The sequence below is a fragment of the Callospermophilus lateralis genome, chromosome 12 (assembly GCF_048772815.1).
Source record: "Callospermophilus lateralis isolate mCalLat2 chromosome 12, mCalLat2.hap1, whole genome shotgun sequence".
NCBI classification, from domain to species: Eukaryota; Metazoa; Chordata; class Mammalia; order Rodentia; family Sciuridae; genus Callospermophilus; species Callospermophilus lateralis.
Window position 1 is genome coordinate 57,544,995 of NC_135316.1, and position 22,480 is coordinate 57,567,474.

Below are 22,480 nucleotides of genomic sequence, written 5' to 3' on the forward strand. Positions count from 1 at the left end.
TCCTCTTAATTACTTGCTCCCCTCAATTCATTCTTTTGTATTATCTACTACTACCTCAAATATCCACCATCATTCCATTTCCCTTTCTACCTTTGTGTGAATTATTCTTTTACATCTTTCTTCGCTCACTCTCTCTCTCTCTCTTTCATTTGCCCAATCTATTTTACCCCCCCCTTGTATCCCTCATTCAAGTTTACAGTAATTTCTTAAATCTAATAACTATTTTTTTACCTATTCCAGAACTTTATTATAAGTTTATAACTGGATTTGAAAACTCTGGAGAACATTATTAGCAAGATTTTTACTTTTTATAAGGTTGAATAGTACATGGTTTGGCTCTAAAATGATTATAATAAATATGGTTTAATGGAATCTCTCTTAAAGCGGTGCTGATACTCGGATCAGCAGAGGTCACACATTGACTTAAAATATAAATATACGGATATTCACCCAAACCAAGGCTTTTAGGAGAAAGAAGCTCAAAAAGTAGTCCCTTGCTTAAAAGAGGAAGTAAGAACTCTCCCAATAAATGTGTATACATACAAAAAATATAAAAAATCAAGGGAACAAACCATATGAAATACCCCATAATGCTTCAACAACTGACTCCATCAACACCACATTGGCGGTAATGTGAAAGAAAGAATTTAGAAAGTTTATAGTTAAAATGTTCTATGAGATAAAAGAAGACAAAGGAGTAAAATTAGAGAGGAAGCATAGGGACTGAAAGATTGCTTCAATAAGGAGACAGAGATTCTGAAAAATAATCAAACAAAAATCCTGGTAATGAAAGACTCAATAAACCAAATAAAAAAATTCAATGGAAAACATAATCTATAGGTTAAACGACTTTAAAGATAGATTTGTTTTTAGCCCTTGAAGTATATAATCTTGAAAATAAAGTTGACCATAAAGAAAAGATATTAAAAGACCAAGAACAGAATACTCAAGAAATGTGGGCTAACATTAGGTAGCCAAATTTAAGAATGATTGAGATAGATGAAGGCTCTGAAATACAAACATAAGGGACACACACTCTTTTCAATGAAATAATATTAGAAAAATTTCCAAACCTGAAGAATGAGATGACAATTCAAATAAAAGCGGCACTTAAGACTTCATATAAGACTGCATCCTTTAAGGGAATGCTAAGTACTTTGCATAAACACAATAGGAAAGATGTCATGAGGGCATCTCAGGAATACATAAGCCCATACCCTCTAAAGTCTCTGAGGTCAGAAGAGAATATTTCTGTGAAGAGAGATCATGGGACACTGTGCTGGCACAGGGGATACAAACAATTATTTTACCAAGCTGAGTTACAGAGACAATCAGAGACCACTTCAGCCTTCATTATGGTTTATGACATTGAACACTAAGTGCATAAAGATGGTATATTGTGACATGGGTAAGTAAGGGGAATTGGAACCAAAATGTGTAGGAACAGCATTCTCTATCTTAAGTTATACTGCCATAGCTTCACATAGGAGTGGTTTCTCTCTCACATTAAATGGAATGCCTGTGAGAACCACAGAGTGTACCCTAAATGAAAGGAATGTAAATTCAAATATTTCATTTACAAAAAAGCAACTAGAGAGGAGAGAAACTTATAACATAAAAAAGACCAATTCATACAAAGAAGCAACACAGGCTGTTCTCCCTTTAAGAAAAAGTCCCACTGAACCAGTAGATCACCCTGCTGTTCTTATGAGGACAAAAGTCCCACTGACCCAATAGCTCCTCCTGCTCTCTCCTTATAAGGATGCAATATTCCCCCTACTGCCTTATGACCTAATCCTTAGGGAATTTTACCATATTAATGATATTTCTCAGAAAAAGGACTTATTCCTACATGTGGGATTAGAACCTAAACATAAGTGTTGGGGGATGTAATTTAACTCATAATACTCACTATTTCCATTTTTCCTAGGTTTTTTTAATACATAGAAATTGAATTTTGTCATATGATATTTGTACATCATATGACCTACTGGGCCTGTCCTCAAGTGTATTCTGTAGGGATTTTCACAACTATATTTATGATGCAGTTTGACCTGTCAATTCTGGATTGCTTTCATTGTTTTACTTAGGCACCATATTTTCCAGTACAACAATTGGATAACACTAGCTTCGTAAAATAAATTGCGAATTGTTCCCTGTTCTTTTAGTTTCTGGAAATGACTATAGAGTTGGTATTAATACTTCTTTAAATGTGTGGTAGAACTCTCCAGTGATACCATCTATAATTGAAGACACTTTTGGAGATTTTCAAGTTAGTAACTTAATTTGCTTAGTGGTCACTGGACTGTCTGATGTCCAGGTTCTTGTGACTGTTCATACTTCTCCACAAATTGATTACTTCACCAAATTGTACAGTATGTGTGTTTAAAACTGTTCAGTTGTATGATCCATTTTCTCTTACTCTCATAAAATACTTGCGGCTTCATACTTTACAAAGAAAACAGGTTTATTTAGCACTCACTGTGCAACTGAGGCCTGCTCCTATTCAGGGTGTGTGAAGATGAATGTCCTGAGTTGCTGAACTACTGCCAATGTACTCCTGTGAGTTGTGAACTTGCATGAACCCAAACATCCTTTCGCACCTGACTGCACGTGTGACAAGGAGGCAAGAGGAGGCCATAGGAAGTTGTGGACAAGAAGAGCAAGCATGCTCTTTCCCCCTGCTCAGTTCTTAGTTGCTCTCCTTAAATCAAAGAGGACATTTGGCATTTGTTTTTTAAGGATTGGCTAGCTTCACTTAGCGTAATCTGCTCTAATGCCATCCATTTCCCTGCAAATTCAATGATTTTGTCATTTTTTTAGTGCTGCATAATACTCATTGAATCAAATGTATGAAAGATGAAAAAAATAAAATTAAATTTAAAAAAAGAAAAAGAGTAAGCATTTGGGGACCAAAATGGAAAAATCAGCATAGACCATAAGGATGGAACCCATGGTTTAGGTGCTATCTGATAGAAGGGGCTCACTCAGCATGAAGGAGGTAAGCATTCACATATTTAAATAATTAAGTAAAACCGCTCTTCCTTCTTCCCTACTGAGATGGAATTACACTGCTCACAGGGGAAACACTAACATCTGCTTCTAGGAGCTTCAGCCCAGCCCAGCAAGGAACCTATGTTTATCAGATTTCTCCAGCAGCTCTGAGCCACCTTATCTACACACTTCAGGGAGGAACCTGACAAAGAGAGAGGAATTCCTTTTGGAAAAAGCTAAAAGTAAACCATGTTTACATTGGCTCAAGGGGAGAGAGTCCTTCAAAAGGTCAAGGAGGTGAGTCTCTGAACTCTAGATAAAGCAAGTGAGTCCCTGATGACACTGGTAAAGGAAAGTGAGTTCCAGGGTACACTGGCTAAGGTTAATGACACCCCATCTACCCTGGCTGGTGATCAAGTCTCTAACTAAACAGGAGAGAGAGGCAAAGAGGTCCAGGCCTTGGAGAGAGGTGCTGGTGGGCTTCCTTCCAAACCCTGAGGCCCTAAGTCCCCCACCTCCTGTTTTTTTTTTGTTGTTGTTTGTTTGTTTGTTTTTAAAGGAACACTTTTTTTTCTTTGAAACATAAAATTTATGAGAAATAAATTATCAAGAAACATCTGTACCATGACAGAAATATGGGAGCAAGGACAGAGAAGAGTGGTGTAGGGAGAAGTGTCCCAAGGAAAACAGTCTCTGGTGTCTCTTGCAGGTGGGGGCAGAAGAGATTTCTGTTGTCCCTTAGAACACATAGGAGCTTCTGACTGAGCCTGGTGGAGAGAAGCTTGAGGAAGTTTGCACACCTTGGTCCTGTATCTGTTTTGAGTCCACAGGAACCATGCCCGTGCCCTGATGTCAGGATTCAGAGAGCACAGCATTCTCTGGCTGCCTGTGGACTGGGTCTGTCTTGGCTCTCCATCACACTGAAGCTACTCTCACTCTGTATCTGCCACATTTCTACTCTCCAGTCATTAGAGCCTCCTCTTTGCTGACACAGGGCAAGCAACAACACAGCTGGTGGAAGCAGGTGGCAATCCTCCTACCCACTCACTTCCAGACCTTGGGCCTCCCTGTGGAGGTATGTTTGGAAGAATGATTGGGCATCTGAGATTCAGGATCATGCTGGGGGGCTATGGTGAGAGTGGGAATCCTTGAATACATCAAGGGAAGATAAGAATGAAAGCCTTAGTGATTGAAAGGTTTGCTCTTTTCTCCTCATAAAGTCACTAGACTCATTGAACCAGCAGCCCACCCTGCTCTCCTCACGAAGATATAAAATTCACTGAATCAACATCTTGCCTCTCTTCTAACAAGGATACAGAAAAGATTATTCCTTGGAAAGATACCACAGAAAATCTGCTGGCATAGGGACCTAAAATATTGTTCACAATATTTAGCTTTGCATTCTCTCTGAGGCCATGTCAACCTTGACTCCAGGAGTCCCATGTTTTGTGCAAATGGCAGCAGAGCTTGGTGTTATCCACATGGTACTGGTTCCATGTAAATGCTCAAAAAAATCTACTGAGTCATGAATAACTTTGTTAATAACATACATGCTTGATCAGGGAATAACAACAGATTAATATATTTTAAATGCATCAATTATTTTAATTTTCACAAAATTCTATGATCTAGATATTATTAGCCCTATTTTACGAATGAGGAAATTAAGACCTCAAGATCATACAAGTAGTGTCAAAGTTCAGCATCATTCTAGAATACCATCAAATTTTTAATTAAACTTTTAAAAAGTTATTTTTATGTTTTGCCATTATTTAGTATAATTGTGTTTGGCAATATATTCTCTAAAAAGCCGGACTTAAGGAATCACCAAATTACTTTATCTCAACAATATCATCATGGCACCATGGCACTATGACACCATCATAAAGCAATTCAAAACAATCCTCCTCAGTCACACAATCCAGGAGCAGGACATGGACATAGATAATGGACTCTGACTTTCCTCACTTGTGTTTGGAATATAGTTATTAATAACAAAGGGGAGAATATTAGAAGATGGCAAAAAGAATTAGGTGGTGAATCTCAATCACCCCAGATGAAAAAAAAAAGAGAAGAAAAAACAAATCTGAGAGGTGAGTGGCAAAAAAAAAAAAAATGTGCTAAGATCAAATAATACAAAGTCTGAGACCTGGAGAGACTTGAAGATTACTAGAGTATGAAATAACCAGAGCTCTCCAAAGCCAAACCCAGACCAGGATTTGGGGAGTTTGGAGGGACAACAGAGAAAGAAAGATAGAGAAAGAGGGAGCAGAAAAGCACATGAGTTCACCCGCTTAACAACATTTTAAATGAAAACAAGGAATAATTAAAACATGATAGGAACAGCAGTGGCCTTGAAGCAGATCAAGCAGTATAAAAACAAATTATGAAGAAAGCTCTGCTGGACACTTTGGCCATTTTGGGAAGCTCATAGTTGACCGATGACCCACTTAAATCAACAGGGTATCTTCCCACTTCAAGACTTCAGCAAATTAAAACAGAGAACCCCTGTACCCTCTCTAAACAATCTGGCTAGAAAGAAGTTATAGAGGAATTGCTATGAGCTGAAAGTCACTGAGACCTCCTCTCCCTCACTGCAAACAAGAGAAACAGGGTGGAGGCGCCATGACTGGGAAGTGCTCACCCACTGAGCACTCTTCTTAACTGCCACCAAGTTACCAGCAGATATCCACAACTTGGGGTGATGAAGTCAGAGCTCAGATCTCAACAGCAAGGCAGTTTAGGCACTGAGCAGAAGGAAGGAAAAAAGGGAGACCTTGTAAACCCTACCATTGCATCCTGATACTGGGGGTGGGGAGACACAGCTTGAAGTTATGCTAATTTTAAGGACCTGGTGAGATTGTCCCCTTGATCATGGGCCTCTGTGGGTTCATCTGGAGAGAAGCTGCCTAAATATCCAGTGACATAGAAGTATGGATCCCCAGATCATGGCTGGAACTGGAGGAAAGCCATTACAGAAGGTGCTTAAGTCTCCAGGAAGCTTAAAGTAAAAGTGCCCAGACCAATACTACAGCCATCAGATCAGTCAAGGTGGAAATTCCCCTGAATTCAAGGAAATAAATAAGAATGACCTGAGCCTGACTTCTCTCCCAGCCAGTCCCTCAACCACAACTGTGGAGTAATACTGGCTGGACCCAGCCTTATTCACAATCAGCAGAAGGAAATAGCCCTTGATGTTTATAGCCTTAGGCAGAACTTGGATGAACCTGCTGAGTCTTTTTATTCAGTACTAGCAACAGTACTTATTTGAGCTATGTCAACCAGGAGAAACATTTTTGTACCAGAGATCACCCTCAGAGGATCCACAACCACAGGAAAGTCACCAGACTTTATACCATCAAGAGAAGGACCATGCATTGGGGAGCAGGTATATATTAACCCACAACAATCACAACCACAACCCAGAGCCCTGGATTCTGAACATTTGTACATAATAGAAACAAACAATAGACACAACACCATATTCCCCAAGCTGGTAGTCATGAGTTCCTGAGTTGATAAACTAGAACAAGCCCATGGGAGAGCCATAGTAACTATGTGAGTGGCTCCTGGGCCCCAGCACATCCGGAGGGACCAAAGCCAAAGATGTTGTACATCTTCTAAATGTTCCAAATCCTAGTGAAATTCCAACCAAGATTCCACAAGAATTGTCTTCACTATAGCACTATAAATAACTCTAACACCAATTTTGATCCTATATATCACTCTTTATCTCAATTGTTAGTTGTTACTCTAATAACCTGTTTCAATGTATTTCTTCTAACACTTTAAATCATTAATTGGTATCTCTCTCCCTATCTTTGTCTTTCCATGCCTTGTTAATACTATCTTCTCTTACTCCCTATTCTCCCTCTCATATTTTTTGTTACTACCTCAAATTACCCTGAATCCACCATTTTCTCCTTTTTACCTTGGTCAATATCATTCTATTCTTTTTCTTTCTTCTTTTCAACAATTTGCCCAATTTTTCTTCATCCCCCTTTTAGCCCTCACATACTATTATAGCTAATTTACTATATTAAAAACTATTTCTTTAACCTATTCCAAAACCTTACTACAAGTCTGTACCTGGGTTAGTAGAACAGTATAGAATAATATAAACAGGTTTTTCACTTTTCATAAGTTGAACAGTACATGCCTTAGCTCTGAAGTGACTTTAGTAAACAGGGTTTGTTGGCATCTCCTAAAGTGGACTTGATACTGAAATTAACAGAGGTCAATCAATGAGTTAAACTATTAATGCCTGGGAATTCATACAATCCAGGGTTGTAGCAAACAAAGAAGTTCAGAAAGTAGTCCCTTGCTTAAAAAAGAAGCAATGAACATCCCAAGAGATAAACAGATATACAAGCAATATGAAAAAAAAAGAAGGCAACAAACCACCTTGGACATCCCATAACACTTCACCAACTGATTCCATTGATACCACAGCAGGGGAACTGTCAAAGAATTTAGAGAGTTCATAGTTAACATGCTCTCTGAGCTCAAAGAAGATGAAAGAATTAAATTAGAAAGAAAATGGCAAGAACCAAAAGATCACTTCAATAAAGTGATAGAGTTTCTGAAAAATAAACAAATGAAAATCCTGGAAATGAAAGACTCAATAACCTAATCAAAAATTTAATGTAAAGCATTACCAATAGATTAGACTACTTTAAAGATAGATTTTCAAGTCTCAAAGACAGATTATATAATCTTGAAAATAAAGTTGACTATAAAAAAGATGTTAAAAAATCATGAATCGAATATTCAAAAATTTTGAGAAAATATCAAGAAAACAAACTTGGGATGAATGTTCTTGGGATGGTTGAAGGCTTTAAAATACAAACTAAAGGGATGTATAAGCTTTTCAGTGAAATAATGTTAGAAAATTTCCCAAACTTTAATAATGAGATAGAAATTAAAATACAAGAGGCATATAGGATTCCAAATACACAAAATCACAATAGAGCTATTTCAAGACACATTATAATGAAAATACCCAATATATAGATGAAATGAATATAGAATCCTAAAAGCTGCAAGAGAAAAGTGGCTGGTAACATTTAGAGATAAACCAATTTAGATTTCAACTGATTTTTCAACCCAGTCTGTAATTGCCAGGAGTGCTTGGAGTAATATATGCCAAGTTTGGAAAGAAAATGGATTTTAAATAAGACTAATATACCCAACAAAATTAAGCTTTAGAATTGAATATGAAACAAAAAACTTCCATGATAAATAGAAATTAATAGAATTCATCATCACAAAGCCTGCACTATAAAACATAAATAAAATTTTTCATGAAGAAGAAATGAAAAATAAAAATAAAAACCAAAATAAGGATGCATTACAGTAGAAGAATAGTCAATTAAAGAAGAACAAAGTCTAAATCAGACATAAATCAAAATGACAATAAATAAAAATCATTTTTTTTGACATTAGAATGAATTAGAAATAAGTTTTCTCTGTTCATGTATGAATACATGACCAGTGTAATGCCACATCATTTACACAGCAAGAATGGGAAGTTATACTGAATGTATATAAAATATGTCACAATACATTATACTAAAAAAGAACAAATTAAAAAAATTAAAAAAAGAATTATGCTGACTAAAATTCATGCTAACTTAATTCTGAGTTGTAAATTTGTCCATATTTTGGTCTAGATTTTTCTTCCTTCTTTCTCTTCATCCATTGTCCCAGATCAGCTGCAGAATGGATGAAGGCATAGGAGATTTGAAGTCAGAAAATCTGATTTCAACTCTTGCTTCTTTTATTTGTTAGTTGTGCAACTTAGAAAAACTCTTCATCTCTCTCTGGCCTAATTTTGTCTGTGAAATGGTTAATATCTGAAAGATATTTTTGATGATGAAAGATGTACATAAAGTTAGCTTCTACACCATGTCTACATAGAGTAGTTATGTTATTTATGCTTATATGCAAAGAAATAAAAATTATTTGTTCAAAAAAACCCTTTCTTTCTATAATATTCAATGTAAACAGTCTAAACCCTTTCATCAAAAGATACAGCTTGGGAGATTGGTTTAAAAAAACAAGTCTCATCTATATCTTGGTTGCAAGAGACTCACCATACATGCAAAGACATCCATAGACTGAAGATGAAAGGATAGGAAAGATGTAAGATGCAACATAAAACCAATCAAGGGTAGCCGTTCTCATACTGGGCACAGTGGAATGAAGGCAATATTAATCAGAAGAGAGGTCATTTTGTGCTGGTATAATTTATAAATATTTATGTCACAAACAATGGTATGTCTGTTCATAAAACAAACTCTTCTCAATATCAAGAGTCAAATAAACCACAATAATAAGACTGGGTGACTTCAACCACCTCTCTCACACTAAATAGATCATCCAGAAATAAACTAAATAAAGATTCCTCAGATTAAAAAAAAAAACTATTAACCAAATAGACCTAATAGATATTTATAAAATATTTCATCCATCAACAACTAAATTCATCTTCTTCTCATCAGTACAAGGAACATATTCTAAAATAGATCATTTTAAATCACAAAGTTAATCATAGCCAATACAAAAAAAAAATAAAGACAATTCCTTGCATCCTATCAGGTCATAATGAACTAAAATTAGAAATTAATGATAAGATGAAAAACAGAAGCAACTCTAAGATCTGGAGACTACATAATACATTTTTGAAAGATGAATGGATAGCAGAATAAATCAGGGTAGGAAAAAAAAACAATTCTTACATACCAGTGAGAATAGTGATACAACATATCAAAATTTCTGGTATAATATAAAGGCAGGTCTAAGAGGAAAATTTATAGTGTTGCATTTTTACTAGAAAAAAAAATTGTTAAAAAGACAAATAAATAATTTAACATTGCACCTGAAGGCTCTAGACAAAGAAGTCAGTATGTCAGGAAATACCAAAGTCAGTATGACAGGAAATAATTAAATCAGAGTCAAAATTAATGAAATGAAGAATAAAAAAGATACAAAGGATCAATGAAACAACAGTTTGTTTTTTAAAGGATAAGCCATATTGATAAACCCTAGCCAAGTTAATCAAAATAGAGAGAAGATGAAAATAAATAAAATTAGACATGAGAATGCAAATATCACCATGGACACTACTGAATCTATAGAGAATCATCAGAAACTAGTTTGAAAATTTATACTCCAACAAACTAGCAAATCCTGAAGATATTGACAAATTCCCAGGGACATATGATCTACCCAAATGCAATTATGAGGTATAGAAAACTTAAACAGATAAATATCAAGTAATGAAATTAAAGCAGCTCTTAAAAGCCTTCCAAAAAAGAAAATCCCAGGACCAGATTTTCATCTGAGTTCTGAGACATTTAAAGAAGAACTAATATCAGTCCCCCTCAAATTATTTCATAAAATAGAAAAGGAGGGAACATTGTCCAACTCATTCTACAAAGCCAGTACACTCAAATACTAAAACCAAAGATACATCAAAAAAAGAAAACTTCAGATCAATATCCTTGGTGAATATAGATGTCAAAAAAATATTAAAAAGATAGTACACCAAGATTAAGTGAATTTCATCCCAGGAATGGAAGGTTGGTTCAACATTTGAAAATCAATAAATGTATTTCACCACATAAATAAAGACAAGTGTCACAGGATTATCTCAATAACTGCAGAAAAAGCATTTGACAAAGTAGAGTTCCCATTTGTGTCTAAAACACTAGAAAACTTAGGGACATAAAGAACTCATCTCTATATTGTTAAGGCTTTATATGACAAATCCAAGGCCAACATTATGTTGAATAGAGAAAAACTGAGCATTTTCTCTAAAAATAGGAATAAGATAAGAATACTCAATTTTATCACTCCTGTCCAATATAGTCCTTGAAACTCTAGCTAAAGAATCAGGCAAGAGAAAGAAATTAAAATGATACAAATAGAAAAGTAATAACTCAAAGTATTTGTTTGCCAATGACATCATTCTATATTTGGAAGACTCAAAGGCTCCACAGATCCTAAGTGAATTCAGCAAAATAGCACCAAGCACAATCAACACTCATAAATCAATCATGTTCCTATACTTCAGTGATGAGTCTGTTGAAAGAGAAATTAGGAAAATTATCCTATTCAATGTGACATCAAAAAACACAATATAATACAACACAATACTTTGGAATCAATCTAACAAAAGAGGTAAAGGACCTTTACAATAAAACTATAAAACATTAAGAAAAAAATTGAAAAAGACCTTAAAAAATGGAAAGACCTCCCAGGTTCTTGAAAAGGCCGAATTAATATTGTCAAAATGGCTATACTATCGAAAGCACTATACAAATTTGATATAATTCCTATCAAAATTCCAATGATATTCTTCACAGAACTAGAAAAAGCAGCTGTAAAATTCATTTAGAAAAATAGGCAACACAGAGGAACCAAAGAAATACTTAGGAAGAAAAGTAAAGCAGGAGTCATAACAATATTGGAATTTAAATTATACTACAGAGCTATGGTAACAAAACAGCATGGCATTGACAACAAAACAGTCATGAGATCAATGAAATAGACTGTAAGACATAGAGACAAACTGACATAAATACATTATCTGATACTAGACAAAGTGCCAAAAGCCTATGTTGATGAAAAGACAGCTGTTTTAACAAAAGGTGCTGGGAAAATTGGAAATCCATATGAATAAAAATTTAATTAATTTCTATCTCTTACCTTGCACAAAAGTCAACTCAATGTGTATCAAAGATCTAGAATTTAGACAAGAAACGCTGCAACTTCTAGAAGAAAATATAGTCCCAACACTTCAACATATCAGCACAAGAACTGACTTCCTTAACATGATCACAAAAACACAATAAATACAATAAAAAGTCAATAAGTGGGAGGGCATTAAATTAAAAATCTTCTGCATAGGAAAGGAAACAAATAAACATGTGAAGATCCAACATAATGGGAGAAAATCTTTGCCACTTGCTCCTCAAATAAGATATTAATAACTAGAATATGCAAACAATTAAAAAAAACTTAACACCAAACAATTATAATAATAATAACCCAATCAATAAATGGGCAGAAGAATTAAATAGACACTTCTTAAAAGAAGAAATATAAAGTCAACAAATACATGAGAAAATGTTCTACATCTCTACCAATTTGGGAAAAGCAAAATAAAACTACATTAAGATTTCATCGCCAGTCAGAATAGCAATGACAAAGAATACAAAAAAATAATAAACATTTGTAAGGATGTGGGGGAAAATGTACACTTATTCATTATTGATGGGACTGCAAATTAGTGCAACTACTCCAGAAAACAGTATGGAGATTTCTCAAAGAACTAGGAATGGTACTACCAGATGAACCATTTATAGCACTCCTTGAAATGGATCTAAAAAATCTAAAATAATCATGCTATAGTGATACAGTCATATCAATATTTATAGCAACACAATTCACAATAGCCAAGTTATGGAACAATCTAGGTGTCCTTCAACAAAAGAATGGATTAAAAAATATAGTATACATACAAATTAGAGTATTACTCAGCCACAGCGTGTCACACAACACACACACACACACACACACACACACACCATTACAAAGTTATTCTCTGTAAATATTTATTATGCAAAGTTTTCTATGTTGTTTAAAATAATCTTGACCATTTAGTACTCTTAAAACATCACCTAACTAATTCTCCCATCTTACAAAAGAATTTCCTAAATTCTACAGAATGAAAATTCTACAATAAAAAATTTGAGACCAAAGAGAGTATAATAGGTCATGACAAGGTCTTTGGATTCTAGGATTGGGACTTATGGGTAAATTAATTATAATTCCCCACGATGAATGAAATAAAGTTCTATCAATTACTGCATAGACATTTTAATTATACTGCCAAGATTTTTGAACTTATTTCCATTCCTCTGAGTCTCATAGATTTCCAAACTAGATAATAATGCTCATGGATCCTGATCTTCTTAGGAAGTATTTTATTGATAATAACAATGAATTTAGCTGAAGCCTGTTTCAACATTCTGATTATTTGTGCCAATCTATAATCTTTAAATTATTGGAGCATGTCCAACTTCTGGTTTTCTTTTGTTATATATTTATTTCTTTAATGTATAATTTACATATCACACATTGGTTTATATAAACTAATATATATTCATATATAAATAGAAGAGAGAGAGAGAGACTGTGTGTTATACTTAATTTTATTTAAAATATTTGATTCTAGTAGTATGTACATGACAATGTTCTCTGCCCTGTGGAAATAATATCCGGCTCTTTATATCATTTTACATTTTCAACAATACCTGACTAAATAACAACTTATCAACCAGATACACATACACATACAGGAGTATTAAACAGATAATTTGGAATAAAGGGTCCTTTAAAGTACTGTCATTCTGTACTTACCAAAATTTCTTACCTCGAGGTATAGAGAAGACTGACTGATTTTCTACAGGAAAGGCTAATTTATGTTCCTTTTCCATTTATGAAGTTTTGCTGAATATTTAGTATTCATATTTTGTTTCTCATAAAATATCTGTAATTATTTGTAATTTCTCTTTGTTCACACATTTCATTGTAATGTTGCCTGCATCGAAGTATAATCTACCATTTTAAATTCATAACAAGTTTCTTTTCAATAATAAGAGGGAGTTTATTTTCATCAGCATTGTGATTTTTTGCCATAGGATAACATATTCACACTATTTCTTACAAAATTTCTTACAACAGAGTGAACTTATCAGTTTTTAAATTAAAAGTGTTTTGTTCTCATATCTTCTTTTGAGTAATCATGGAAGGAGCCCCAAGGGAACCATGATTTAATTCATATGTATTTGTTTCCAAATAAGTCTTATCAAGGTTACACAGCTTGCTGCTCTTTGAAACACAGTTGCTGCTAAACAAAATGCCAATTAATATCATATTTAATGTAAGAGACTGTCAAAAATTATTACTTTTTATGTACATAAACATTTAAAATTTATTTTATCATCTAGCTCTGTAATCCTACTTGTGTACTTCAAATATCAATATGCATCCTATTTAATTTTTTTTAAAGTAATATCTTCAATCCCTTTTTCTTTCAAGTAAAAGTTAAAAATAAAGTCCTCTGTAGAATTAGAATAGGATTTATAGGTTTGGGTACTCTGAAGAGAATGAAAACTAATTCAACTATTAAATAATATGAAATATCATTTGTTTACTTGGGATAAAACATAATAAATACACTCAAAAATAAACACAATATTTCCTAACAATTCTACAATAACAAGTTAGAGTGTATTTTTGATCCTAGTTATCTAGATTCATATCTATGATTATTCCTAGAACTTTATAAGTATAATTTTGAAAAAAATTGGACTTCTTAAAGGGACTTTGGTATAACTGACTTTTACCTAGAGTCTATTATTTTCTAGAGTAGATACCAAAATCTCAGACTACTGTTCAACATCTCTTCATAACTCATTCCTACTTATTGTTTTATCCTATCACCTTGTACTTTTCCATTTCCCAATCTAAGACGAAAGTGAACTACTGGTAATTCTCACTGTCATTATCTTGGTTCTCTTCTTTTCTCTCTACTGACCTAAATTAATTATCATTATTATAAATCCTAGTTCAACAATTATTAAAAGCATAAATTTTCTAGAAATTTTTATTTTATGACTCCATTTAAAATTATTTCTGCACTTTAATTTGTCATCAGATTTTACATCTAATTTTGTTTTAGCCTTTGAAAAAACTGTGAGTTGCACTGGGAAAAACATTATTATTATTTTTTTCCCCTCTCTCAGTTCTGGATCCAAACCCAGGGCCCACAGCTAGGCAAGCACTCTTCCACTGAGTTACACCTGCAGCCTGGGAAAACACTAAATTTTATGCCTATTTTTATATCTGCGTTGCCTAGTTCTATTGATGATGTTTTCCTAACTATGCTTAATATCATTTGTTTTCTGAATAATCTATGATATAATTATATTCTGCTAATTTCAGTGGTAAAATTTAATTGCTCATACTCATTTTTGTTTATGTTTGTGCATTCCCCCAATTGCCTGTTTCTCTATAGTTTGTATGAAAATGTCAATGGGAACCATTTATTATATTTAAAAAACTTTTAAATCAGAAACTATTAGAAATTCTACATTAAATAGTACATTGATATGATTGCATGCCAAGAAATAAATAGGGACAAAATTAAGGAAATCCCAACAGAATGTAGTATTATTAGAAAATAAGCATTATTGTTGTTTAAATAATGCATTCTTACTTAAATACTGAATCTGACATTGTTAAGTTTCTTTAATAGTTATTGCTTCAGTTATTTTGTAAACATCACATTATTGAATAAATAATAAATCATACTCAACACTTTCTTTTAATTTCCTTTTCGCATCCATAAGCATAAGAGAGCTTTTTAATCAAAATATCACAAAATAAATATGTAAAGACATTTGATAAGTGCTCAAACAGAATTAGTAGACAGAGTTGTAGAATACATAACTTGAAGTTCAAAGAAGAATTCCTGAAAAGAACCAGGCATTGAGCTGAGAACATGGGCTGAGAATTGAAAGCTGAGTAGAAAATAATAAAGTTAATGAGAGGGAATCATGCTTGAGCCTTGCAAGACAAAAATGTTAGCAAACACTAAATCTATGCACTAGCAATATATCAGGCATGTATATACAATATGCCAGTCTCTTGAAAGATGCTAAGAACCTATAGGTAAAAAAAAGAAAGTATAAAAACATTTTAGTGGGGAACCCCAAAGAGAAAATCAGTGGGACTATGTGTCATTATTGACACTCATTTCTTCTGTCACTGATGTTTATAAGATACTGCATAAAACTGAAGATGGGATTAGATAAGGAAAAATTAACTTGCCCAGTGAATAATAAATAGGTTTTAATAATTCCACAAATTTTAACTGAACGTCTATTAAGTAAACACAAATTAAGACCTTGGGGTGACAGGATGCTAAAGGGAGAAGATTTTATTATTAGAGATTTTTGGTCTGACACTCTTAGAAAATGGGTGAGTTAGAATAGACTAATGAAGAGCACATCAATAATTCTCTGGACGCTAGGATAAACAAGTTCCACAAAAAAAGGGACTAAGTCATGCTCAGAGTGTAGCAAGAAACAGTGGACCTGATTTTTTAGTCACACACTACTATTCATTGACAAGCAATGATTCAGACAAAAGCTTTCGGACTGCCATGTATCTTTACTTCTAGTCTAATCATCTGAAGACCAACATGGTTGTTTATGTGTTTTTAATATTTAAATTTGATGCTTCAAATTTAATATTGTAAATGTAGCCCATAGTCTGGAAGATTCATCAAAACTTGTAAATTTGATACAGAAGCCCTCTAGGTCTCAAAAGTCAAAATACCTGTGATTAATCTCACTAACCTGCTTTAACAAGTAATCCAAATTCTTATTATGCTCATTAATATTTGAAAAGCTCTCTGTAAAAGGACATGAATTTAACATTGAGTTTATAAAATAAATAAAATAAGGATTATTTTCAAAGTAATGTCTTGCAAAATAGTTATATATTTTTTTTTAATTTTATCCTTTGAATTATTTAATGGCATTTCTTATACACAAAAACATTTGCTCTTTTCACCAAACCAACAAACTCATACTTCTGATGATATATCATAAAGATTTTTTTCTGTATGTAAATCAAATCAAACTTTGAAAAAAGCAAAAGCAAGTCCAAGAATAAATAAGCATATTTATTTTCTACACATTGCATTGAATTTTCTCTTAAATATTTTACCTAAAAAGCTTTACATTCTTGTCAGTCTTTACATTTAAATTTCTAATCAACATTATAGTGAAATGCTTAATTACAGTCATTTGGCATCTTGAAGTATTGGGAGAATGTTATTCTTACATGTTGCCAAAAGATAGCATGGGAACATATTAAATTAGTAAAAATGCATTTTATCTTCTGATTTGTGCTAGAACTTGATGTACACAGCACTCCATACAGTATGCATACTGTAATTTGATGTACAAAGTAGAATTGGTAAATTTTTTTTCTTAAAATTTGATCTGGCCTACCCGTTAATATTTTTTCAGGAAAGTAAAGAACACACAATTATCTTTGTAGTTAGCAAAATCATGACACATGTGACTTGCATTGTATGTTTACTTTTGAGTTTGCTAATATTGAAAATAATGTAAATCACTGCATTATTTCTAAAATACATTTAGATTTTTCTGTCTCAATACAATTTTTGGAATATATTATATATTAAATATGTAATATATGGTATATTAAATCACCAAGAATTAAGTGAATATTTCAGGCATGAGATCAATGCCTAATTTTTGGTGGCTAACAGAATCTGTGAAGGACAAGGGCCACTATCATACATCACTTCCCTGAGTGCCAAATTATGCAGTGACTTACAAGTGTGGAGGAAGCCCAGCAGAGGTAGGAAATGAAAAGAAGAAAAATTATATTTCCTAAGTGGTTCTTCAGGACAGATGATAAAAATCTCAGTAACAAGGTAATTTGTCAAGGAGGAAGAGGGGCTCACAAGAGGATTTTAATTAGAATAGTTTATAATTTTTAAATCAACCTCTGAAGTACATTCTGTCAGGGCTAAATACAGAAATTTGTCATTATCATAACTTTTAAAACTGTGGTTTTATCATCATTGAAATTTAATTAATTGAAGTGTATCCAAAATGGTGTATAATCTGATATTCATGTATTTCTTTTATGTCTCTATTTGGTGATATGGCATTTCAATGCTCAAATAGAGTACACTAGGAATAATAAAATAACTAATTTTATTACATTTACAATTTCATGTAAAATATAATCATCTAACCTACTTTATGAAGTTTTTTGAATTGATATGGATTCACTACTCTCTTTCATAGCTCAGAAATAAAAGAATCATACAATTTATAACCTATTCATTTAAGCTTTAAACAAAATTTAATACATTCTACATAGCTATGTTTTTCCTGGACATATAGAAACTCACATGTGTATGAGTTTTCTAAATTTCTAAAACTTTTCTAGTTTAACAGCTCTCTGTACATATTATCTTCATTTTCTACTGTTGCAAAGATTCCTCTCCCTTTTTAAATTCTACTTGTTTTTCTCCTTTTTATAATATTTTTAATCTGTTTTCTAATTCTAAAATGGGTTACACTCCATTTTGTCATGTATTGTTGATCATTTCATGATACATATGCATATATAGACATTCTTTTCCTAAATTGGAATAAAATGCAAAGTTTCAGAATTTATTTTCCACTACTAGAAATACGTAAGAAAAATTAGCTATACTTGCTTTAAGTCACATTTTTATTTCACTTCAATTGTACTTCAGAAAATAGAATAGGGACATGTCAGTGAAAATCCATACAGACATAGAGAGTGACATTCTTTTCTTTTGTAGTCCTAGCTTTAAAATCAATTAAATGTGGACAAAGGGAGTCTAAAGATACCAACTGAGTCAACACAGTTTTATTGATATTGGTCTGTCTTTACACCTGAAACATACTTTAGCCATATGTCAATCATATTCTAACCTCAAAGCCTTTATTATTTTTCTCTAGATTATGACTTTCTTCTCAGTTTAAATGGATTGGAAAATTGAAAAGCTGTTTTACATTTTCTGCTTCCAAGACAAAAATACAAAACTAATCTAAAATGAGGCAACTGGCAACATATCAACTTAGTCAATCACTATTGACATAATATTCAATTCTATCTGTATGCTAATATATATTTTTGTCCGGAAATTAATTTTTCAAATATAAGTCAACCAAGAACATGAAGCATTAATATAATTCCAGTGAACAAATATGAATAATTTTTAGCAATATGGTGTCAGTGATTATATTTTAGCAAAATTTAGATAAAAAACAAAGTCACAAAAATCTTTCCAGAATTTCTCTACATTCACTTTAGGTATTAAAGGTTTTTTTTTTTTTTTTTTTTTTTTGAAGTACAAAGTAGAAGCTAATACAAGCAATATTCTGGTGTAGTTTATTGAAGCAATATTTTCATTTTAAAATAAATCATAAAATAACTCTTAAATTGGACTGGAGATACAGATTGTTGGTAGAGTGCTTGCCTTGGATGCACAATCCCAAGCACCACAAACAAAATAAAACAAAAACAAAACAAAACAAACTCTTACATTGAAAAACTCTTAATCATAAAGATTTTTAAGAAATATTTTTATATTAGAGACATTTTAAAAGGAAAAAAGTATTAATTATTTTAATTTGTCCTCTGACTAAAGAGGATAAAATTCCTAGACTTTAGTATTTTTATTCACTAGTTAGTTTAATAGTTAATTTGAGAAAAGATTTCGCATGCATTTTATATGAAACTTTCATTTATAATATTTTGTAGTAATGTCCATGAGTTGTGATAAAAATGCTTTGATCCTTTTTCTTAACTTGATCTTCACAGCAGAAGTTTATAAGAAAATAGTTTTGTTTTGTTTTTTTGTTTTTGAGCCCATTTGAGTATCTATAATAAACTAGGGGATTTATGAATAACAATTTCTTTATTTCTCAAAGTTCACAAATCTGGGAAATCTAAGATAAAGGGGGCTGCAGATTTAATGTGTGAGGTGCAACTTTCTCGTAATCTATACAGCTTCTTCCTCTTGTGTTCTCACACAAGGTAGAAGCAAGAGAACTCTCTCAGACCTCTTTTATAAGGGCACTGAAACCATTTATGAGGGTTTTGCCCTCTTGGCCACTCATTTCTCAAAAGCCTCATCTAACACCATTACTTTAGCAGTTGGGATTTCAACATATAAATTTGGGGCTGGCCCATACATTCAGAATATAGTACTACAGAATAATCTACTCTGAATATTTCTAACCAAAATATGACTTGAGATTATTTAGACTATTATTTTTTTCGTTTTATTTTCTTTTACTTTTGAATCAATATGTTTTATAAGTTGAATGTTCTTTATCTGAAACGCTTGAGAAAGAAGTGATTCAGTTTATGGATTTTTTTTTTTAGATTTTAAAATGTTTACATATATGTTTTAGAATATTTTTATAATACATTCTAAACAGAGAATCTATTTGGAATATTTACATTGGGAAATGTTTTAGGGATGAGATTCAAGTTTAAACATGAAAATTATTTGTTTTATATACATTTTAAACCATTTACTTCAGGTGGTTATATCAATATTTTTAATACACTTATATTTTCACTGTGACCCATCACTCAAGGTCAGATGTAAAATTTTTATTATACAAATGTATATAGGACAAAATAAGATTAATTTTGTTCACATTATGATAAATAATTGTTTCCATGCAAGCATTTGGAAATCTGAGATATTTATTTGTGATACAAATACCTTTGCCTCTAAAGCACATTGAAGATATATTTTACTTTATGAAAACTGATAAACTGGTAGTTATAAATTGTTACAAACCTGGCATAATTGGTACAATTGTTGTCAATATCAAGAAAGAAATGAATAGAAAATGTTTCATTAAATTTTAAAATTATTTTTTTAAAAGTTAAGACAAAATATAAGAAAATACTTCAATAATATTATGGCCAAATATTGATTCCAAACTGTCAAAATATTTCTTAATGTCAGTGAAATTTTTATATTTATATTATTTCTCATTTATAGGTGTATTGGAACTTTCATTAAAAACCATACTACCCCAAGTGGCAGGCTGAAATATGTTATGATGTATTAAATATAAAATTTAATGATTTAGGAGGATCCAAGATGGCAGGCCAGAGGGAGGCAGCATTCTGTGTCACTGCATGACCTGGGACTCAAGTTGTGAGAATACTGCTTCTCTGCACTTGAAATTCCTGCTCCTGCATGGGAATCACATCCACTGTGCCCCTCCAGGGTTCCAGGCCTCAGCATCAGAGTAGGTCTCCGAACTATTTGCTCATGCAGGACTACTGGGTACTCGAGTGGGCACCATCAGCAGAACTTTCCACCACACACCTGAGCACAAATCATCCCCGTCACACCTGCGCAAGACATCAGGCTGCTTCCCACACACAGGATCTCCAGCCACTACTCCGTGTGGATCCCCATCTACCAAAAAGGGGCTACCCCGGCCACTGCCATCTTGGGACTATGCACTGTGGACATAGTCCTCTATGCACAGTAGAGTGCCTGCACCTGGGAACTTCATACAGGCTCTGAAGTCAGCCAATAGTCACACACTGCACAACCTTATCTCTGAACTCATTCTCCAATGCCATCACTACTTGGCTCCCCCTACATGACCCAACAGCTCACCACCTAAAGCAGGTATCTTCATCTTGGACCACCTTCATCACCATCTTCAGTAGGGGGGCAATACCCAGTTTGGAACTATGGCTGGTTAGGTATCCAGTTTCTAACTTCCTCCTCTCCCCAGCAGCCACTACCTGGCACAGTGACATCCTGATTAACTTCACTACCCTGAGGGTGGAGGTACCAGCTAACAAGAGAGGACCCCCCACCTATTTGATGAGAAGGAAAGCAGGAAAGACACAGATTTCAAAACAAAACAATCCTGTTTCTTCCTTCAAGATTTTTTACATCCTCTCCCTCTTTGTTCTCCCACCCTCGCATCCCCAACATATGCTAAACCAAGTGCTTTACAAGTATTAGGATTTTGAGGACTAGAACGTCTAAATAGTATATTAAAGCTGTTATATATATATATATATATATATATATATATATATATATATATACTTCCTAAAATATAACAACTCCTAAAATATAACTTCCTAAAATATAACAACTCCATATCCTCACCTCCTACTTCCTCAGCATATAATCCTTCCCCTCACCCCCGGTTCTTTGGTTTATTGCCCATTATCAGAAATTGTCAACCCTTTTATAAACCTATTGAGTATACTGTAGATAATAATCAAATTCACCATTTCTATAAACATCTTAATAGCAAACATTTGCTTTTAGGGTGTGTACTGTTTATATGGGGACCTGTTAACATTGTTCTTCACCTCAAAGGAGAGGCATTGGATCCCTACAGGGGCACTATAAGTCTATAGGGTAAAAAGTTAACCCCTTGGATCCACAGTGCTAGAAGGGAAGACATGTATGCAAAATGAAAAGACAAGAGAGGAAAGTGACCCAAACATATCAAGATACCACATTATTAGAATCCATGGCAAGCACACCAGAAGAAATTATAGAGAAAAAGTTCATGATGTACATGATTAAAATGTTCTATGAATTAAAGGATGATATAAGAGAACAAATATAGACAGCAAAGGATTATTTTGACAAGGATCTACATAAACAAATAAAGGAAGTAAAAGATTACTTCAATAAGGAAATAGAGGTATAAAAAACAAACAAAAACAGAAATCCTTAAAATGAAAGAAATCAAATAAATATAAACCAAATAAAAAGCTTAATTGAAAGCATCGCCAACAAATTACACCACTTGGAAGACAGAAC

At 33.1% G+C, this 22,480-nt stretch overlaps 1 pseudogene; it reads right to left on the minus strand.

Annotated features, from left to right (window-relative positions):
• Positions 1-21,450, minus strand: part of LOC143411397 (dihydrofolate reductase pseudogene) — a 35,570-nt pseudogene extending 14,120 nt beyond the window's left edge.
• Between the last annotated feature and the right edge of the window lie 1,030 nt (positions 21,451-22,480).